The sequence below is a fragment of the Oncorhynchus nerka genome, linkage group LG26 (assembly GCF_034236695.1).
Source record: "Oncorhynchus nerka isolate Pitt River linkage group LG26, Oner_Uvic_2.0, whole genome shotgun sequence".
Classification (NCBI taxonomy): domain Eukaryota; kingdom Metazoa; phylum Chordata; class Actinopteri; order Salmoniformes; family Salmonidae; genus Oncorhynchus; species Oncorhynchus nerka.
The window spans coordinates 17,522,238-17,529,968 of record NC_088421.1 but is presented as its reverse complement, the minus strand read 5'-3'; positions in this window follow the sequence as shown (position 1 = coordinate 17,529,968).

The window sequence follows — 7,731 nt, the reverse complement described above, 5'->3', positions numbered from 1 at the left end:
GCAGTCGATGATATAGAGTACAGTTTATACGTATGCATATGAGATGAATAATGTAGGGTAAGTAACATTATATAAGGTAGCATTGTTTAAAGTGGCTAGTGATATATTTACATCATTTCCCATCAATTCCCATTATTAAAGTGGCTGGAGTTGAGTCAGTGTCAGTGTGTTGGCAGCAGCCACTCAATGTTAGTGGTGGCTGTTTAACAGTCTGATGGCCTTGAGATAGAAGCTGTTTTTCAGTCTCTCGGTCCCAGCTTTGATGCACCTGTACTGACCTCGCCTTCTGGATGATAGCGGGGTGAACAGGCAGTGGCTCGGGTGGTTGATGTCCTTGATGATCTTTATGGCCTTCCTGTAACATCTACAGTTCTACATGCATCTACAGTTCTACATGCATCTACAGTTCTACATGCATCTACAGTTCTACATACATCTACAGTTCTACATGCATCTACAGTTCTACATACATCTACAGTTCTACATACATCTACAGTTCTACATACATCTACAGTTCTACATGCATCTACAGTTCTACATGCATCTACAGTTCTACATGCATCTACAGTTCTACATACATCTACAGTTCTACATGCATCTACAGTTCTACATACATCTACAGTTCTACATGCATCTACAGTTCTACATGCATCTACAGTTCTACATACATATACAGTTCTACATGCATCTACAGTTCTACATGCATCTACAGTTCTACATGCATCTACAGTACATCTACAGTTCTACATGCATCTACAGTTCTACATGCATCTACAGTTCTACATGCATCTACAGTTCTACATGCATCTACAGTTACATCTACAGTTCTACATGCATCTACAGTTCTACATGCATCTACAGTTCTACATGCATCTACAGTTCTACATACATCTACAGTTCTACATGCATCTACAGTTCTACATGCATCTACAGTTCTACATGCATCTACAGTTCTACATACATCTACAGTTCTACATGCATCTACAGTTCTACATGCATCTACAGTTCTACATGCATCTACAGTTCTACATACATCTACAGTTCTACATGCATCTACAGTTCTACATGCATCTACAGTTCTACATACATCTACAGTTCTACATACATCTACAGTTCTACATGCATCTACAGTTCTACATACATCTACAGTTCTACATGTATCTACAGTTCTACATACATCTACAGTTCTACATGCATCTACAGTTCTACATACATCTACAGTTCTACATACATCTACAGTTCTACATGCATCTACAGTTCTACATACATCTACAGTTCTACATGCATCTACAGTTCTACATGCATCTACAGTTCTACATGCATCTACAGTTCTACATGCATCTACAGTTCTACATACATCTACAGTTCTACATGCATCTACAGTTCTACATACATCTACAGTTCTACATGCATCTACAGTTCTACATACATCTACAGTTCTACATACATCTACAGTTCTACATACATCTACAGTTCTACATACATCTACAGTTCTACATGCATCTACAGTTCTACATACATCTACAGTTCTACATACATCTACAGTTCTACATACATCTACAGTTCTACATACATCTACAGTTCTACATGCATCTACAGTTCTACATACATCTACAGTTCTACATGCATCTACAGTTCTACATACATCTACAGTTCTACATGCATCTACAGTTCTACATGCATCTACAGTTCTACATACATCTACAGTTTACTTGCCTTTGCTCTTTACTGGTGTAGTGTCTGTGTCCTACAATATTACAATTGGTGCAATTATAATATACATTGAATCAATAGAGTGGGTTGATCTGATACCTTTCTATGGAAAACAAATGTCCTAGTATAGCACAGCATCTGAAGTAGCTTTGGCTGCATTCATCCCTCCATCTTTCCTTTCCTACTGTCCTTGACAAAAGAGAGGAGGCACTTTACAGTAATGGGGACAGCAAACAAGAGTGAGTCCGTTGGCAGTCTAAAAATGAATCCAAGACAGTCTAATTTCACTGCAAATATCTGTCATTTAATAGAGAGAATTCTTAGCATCTTCAATGCTTTACGCTAAGGAGATGTCCTTTATCAGAGCAGAATAACGGAGATGTTGTAAGATAACTGCATTATGACTAATAGAAAAAGTGACTATGTGTAACCAGCAGGGGGCATCCTCTCCTAAAGGCCCACACAACATCCTCATGGCAGGTTCCCTCTCTCGCTGAGGCCGACTGCCACACTCTCCACATTTCCTAGCAACCGCAGAACCCTGCCTCAATCACTACGGATACCGGGAGGGGAGGGGGGCTGGGCCAGGCAGGCAGGCATCGGCATCCCAGCAAGGCCTCCACACTTAGAGGAAAGAATGGCCTTCTCCAGCAGCAGTGAAAGGCTGGGTGCTGGTTAATGTGTTTGGGTGAGGGTGAGGGTTTACACAAGCCAGGGAACAGGGGCTAAGGGGACCAGAGAAGTCTGATGGACATATTGAGATCATATTTCAAAATCAGAGATATTACAGAATGAGAAGTGAGGAGAGTGATTACCCCAGTTAAGCAGGTTTGTCTTATGGGTACCCTTTGGTTACCCTTTCTAGATCCCCCACCCAGCGGCCATTACATTTGATGGTGTCATCATCTCGGTGCTGTCCCTGTGACTCATGGTGGGCCTCTGTGCTTTATTACTTCTCTCTTCCAGGGGTCTGAGGTGTCCTTTCACATGATGTATGGTTTCTACCTTCGATCCCCTGCTGTGACGTCACCGTGACCTTACAGCCCATCATTCATCCCTCGGGTGGTTGTCAGGGAAGTGTCGCTAAGCCACAAGGTTGACAGCGTTTGGTTCCATACCATCCTGCTTGTATTACCTAGGTGGGTGCAGAGGCTATGTACAAAGAGAGGAAGGTGAGACTATATGCAAATGTTAATTACTTTCAATTCCTGGCCCTTGCTGGAGCATTGTATGAAACCAAACAAAATATTATACCCCCTCTTGCTGTTATTTCAACTACAACTAATTAGTGTTTCATGAAAGAACCTCATAATGATGTAATGCAGGGTTCTCTTCATGAAGGTTAAGTCATGTTAATCATGTATATTGAAATGTTGTCAGTGGGTCTTAGAAAGGACATGCTCTGTAATGATAACACATCTACCAGGGCTAGGAGGTCAATCCATAGCAATTCTATTCAATTCAATTTAATCATCAAGTTAAAGAGATTCTCCGGTACTTTAGTATACTTTATCACATACTGTATGTGCAGATATGTGCACCACGTCACTCTCTCGCTAGCTCAAATTGCTAGTGGGTTGGCCCACGTGGGAGAAAATGTAGGGAAAAGGGTGCCAGTCAACAGGAAATAGGAAACAGTAAACAGTCGTTTTTCAGTAAACAGTTGCTTTCAAACTAGGGATTTTGTGGCTAATTGAAGTAAAACAGTAATTCTGCTCTTAGATTATGCATGTACACATTGACACATCCAGCCCAAAGCGGGAGGTTTAAAAAATAGTTACCAGTCGCCAATGTTTCGGAGCATGTCTTTAATTGAAACACTCCTGATTGATTTGATTAGTTAAGATACAGTAGTCATTATAGTGTGCTTCCCGAACCTGACGTAGAGCATGTACAGTTTAACCCCTTATGGCACACGATGGCACTCTGTCATCTCCACCATCAAAACCTTTACACTCAGCAATGGAAATGCTGGCTCTTGTTGCCGCGGTAACCATTTCATTCCCCTCTCCTCCTTAACCCTTTCTCCCTAGTGCTTCCTTTCACCTTCTGTCCTTCACCCTCCCAGTGTTCTATCACTTGTAAATGTCCTTTCACTCCATCTGTTACTCGCTCTCCACATCCCATCCCGCTCTCTCCCTCTTTCTCACGCGATACTAAATCTTCAACCCTATTTACTCATGTTATTATAACCATAAACTGTTATGACATCCACGCCTATACCTCATCTATCATCGAACCTATTACGTCTACATGCATCTACTGCTATCTACTGTATATCCCACCTTGACTCGCCCTCAGCTCTGAGCAAACAACTGTTTTGCAAATATCAACAAATCTTTTGTGTAGGATTAACCGTCATAGCAACAGTCATAAGTTCTTAGGTGTGAATTTGTTTTATTCTTCTCTCTGTATTACCAGTAAAACATACATCTGCAGCAGTATCTTTTAATTAACCTTTATTTAACTAGGCAAGTCAGTTATAAAGAACAAATTCTTATTTACAATGACAGCCTAGGAACAGTGGGTTAACTGCCTCGTTCATAACGACAGATTTTGACATTGTCAGGTTGGGGACTTGATCTAACAACCTTTCAGTTACTGGCCCAACACGCTAACCACTAGGCTACCTGCCACCTGCAGTATATTACACACCCAACTGTTATCTTTGTCTGAATCCTTTCTCTATGTATGTGTTTCTGCATTTAGTGTGTGTCCATGTGTGTGATTTGATCCTCTCTCTCCCTGCAGGAATGTTGTGGTTGTCGGTGTCAATGGAGCTCATGTATGTTGGGCTGCTGTGTATCAGCTGTGTGCTGTTGTCTCTTCAGTTGTGTCTGGATGCCTTTTGGCCCTCACAGCGCTGGGGACAGCTCCTCAATGCCTACTCCTACTATCTTAGGAGGTACACACTATGTATAGACACTGCAACACCTGTCCTGGAGCATCATCCAGCCAAATCCTCTCCCAGTTCCTATCCAGTGTTAAGTGCTTGTGTGGGTGTATGTAGTATACAGTATGTGTGATGCAATCAACCTCAAAACATCTGCCGTTTTACCCAATGCTCATGTACTAAATTTAGCAAATTCATGTTCTCTTCATTCATATAATACATGTATGTTTGATATTTTATTGTATGAGAAAATAATTTAACAGTACTATAAAGAATTACTTCTCTTTACTGCCTAAAACCTTTCTCCCTATACCTCTTTCACTCACACTGTTGCTAGGTAACAGTTAATTGTTAAAAAGTAGGTACTTGTATTGTAGTGCATTCTGGGATTGTGGGGGTGAGATGTAGTGGAAGCGAGGACAGACATTGAGAGAAAGAGAAAATAGGGCAACATGTATTGGGGGAGGAAGAAATAAAGGCATATTCTATATTAATAAAGAGAGTCTGAGACCGACATGTGTTTACAGGATAAACTAAGAGTTGACATTGAAAAAACAGCCTGCATTATGGACTTAGAGAGATAGTATCTTCACCGCTGTCACCTGTCCTCCTTACCTCTCGTCCCATTTATATTTTCTCTTACCCTTTCTCGGGCTCTTCTCATTCTCTATAATCCAGTGGACTCTCATCCATAACTCACAAGTCTCCCTCCATTTTATTACATCCCTGCCCCCCATCCTAATAACTCAAGGTGACACACAATATATGTGGGCCTTGGAGAGAGAGAGAGGGAAAGAGCGATAAGGAGCAAGAGAAAGAGAGAGAGAAAAGAGAGAGCGAGAGCAAGGGAGGGTGAAAGAGGGCAGGAGAGAGGCCAAGAGAGAGCGTTGCCAGTTAGATGGGGTTAAATTAGAGTCCCTGAAAGCTTGGCCTTCAAACAAGCCCTGAATGGAGATTTGCTCTGACTGGAACATTGGCCTCTGCCTTGGCCTCCCAGCCTGTCTACCTCTGTGTTCCCTCTCCATTGGCCTCTGCCCTGGCCTCCCAGCCTGTCTACCTCTGTGTTCCCTCTCCTATATTAACCTCTCTAATCTCTCCCCCTCACTCTCCTCCCCTCTACCGTTCTCCCGTCACCCCTCCTCCCAGATGTCTGAGGGCTTCAAAAAAGTCCGGCTTTTCTCTTGCCCCTTTTTTTCTCATGCCTCGCCCCCGCTATCAATCATTTAATAAGTCTTGCTTTCCAACTTGACTGAAAGATTTATAAGAGGGGGAGAGAGAGACATGCTAGAGGAAGCTGATACATGGGGAGAGGAGTGTCATAGTGGTTGTAGGTCTGAACAAGAATGGAGGGATGTGTAAACTGACAGACGGAGGGACAGAGATACTGATAATCATGAGTAAGGTGTACATTCACAGGCATGTGCTTTTGTTCCAAAAGAGTTATTCGGCTATCCCCATAGGATAACCTTTTTTGGTTCCAGGTAGAACTCTTTGGGGTTCTATATAGAACCCTCTATGAAAAGGGTTCTACATGGAACTCAAAAAGGTTCTACCTGGAACCAAAAAGGGTTCTTCAAAGGGTTCTCATATGGGGACAGTTGAATAACCCGTTTAGGTTCTAGATAGCACCTTTTTTTCTAAGAGTGTATGTCTCCCATGTTCATTCCCACAACTATTTCCTAACCATAGTATAATAGAATAATGTCCCTGACAGACTGTTTGGGTTGACTCCATTGGTCCTACTGGGCCCGGGCAAAATGACATCTTGAGGTTAATGCATGGGAGACAATCTCTATATGAATAGAGCACAGTAACCTAGCTACAGATTCTCTGGGCTCACACCATGGAGGACTGCTTGTCTCTCATAGAAAGTAAGGGCACCATGTGGTATTTAAATGTATTAAAATGGAGGAACGCAGGGTACCAGAGCCGGTCACAGACTACTAGATCTGGTTGAGCACAGGAGCGACCGGAGCCCTGGGCCTGGACTGTGGTGCTGTGGTCTGTAAGGTGCTGTGGTCTGTAAGGTGCTGTGGAGCGCCAGCAGTGTGGGTCGCAGCGGAAACCCAGCCGCCCTGCAACTCAAGGTACCATGTGGCCCTGCTTCCTGGGCCGCCACCTCTCACCCACGGTCCTAGCTCCTTCCACCTCTGTCGAGCTGAGCTCCCAGACAGAGAGAGAGGAAGAGGAGAGGGAGGAGGAGGAGGGGGAGACAGAGTGAGAAATGGAGTGTAAGGGAGACTGGGAGACTGCAGCCCTGTCCAGTAGACTGATCAGACAGACTCAGTATGTCTTGCCAGTAAAAGCGATTGAACGTGAGAGACATACACAAGCAGGGAGCAAGGCAGAACTTTACTGGAACATAAATATATCAATATATCAGGGAAATGGGAAATGAAAGATTGAGGGGGTACAGGGGAGATGACAAATCTTCAAAATGACAGGAGGGAAAGAAAGAAAGAGAGGGAGGGAGGGAGGGGTACAGAGCACACAAGGGCAGAGAAACTCATCCCCAAAGCCGTGAGACTTGGCATGTTTTAATTAATACTCAACACGTCATTTTTGTTCATCACGTACAAAGAAAAATAAGTCATATTTTAGCACTTATCATTGAAGATATCAGTATTATCCTTATTAGAGGTACCATGATGATTTTTTTTGTGCAAATATCCAATTACTTTATTAATTTGTTATTGTGGTTAATTTAATAATTTCCATACAAAAAAAAGAAGGAATGAGTTTAAATGTTTTCTCCAATATTCATATTTACACAATCTGTACAATTCTTTATTTGTATATACTTTTCTGTTTGTATAATGGTGTAAAAATGGTGTAACATTTCAAAGAAAGGGCCACAAAAGGAGAAAATAATGGCCTACAATAACATGTGTACAGTTGATACTATTCATGTTACATTTCACCTACTCATGGTTAATTCAATCAGGATGTTCAGCTTCGGTAAAGAAAGATCACAAACTTGCCCTAAAACGCAGGCTGTCTGTACACACTCTCAGCAATGAATCTTTTTTATAAAATACATTTTGCAACAACCCCTTAACCAATGTTACCCACATTACTATAACATTTGTCATGTTATGAATCTTAATCATGAAGACAAAAGAAAA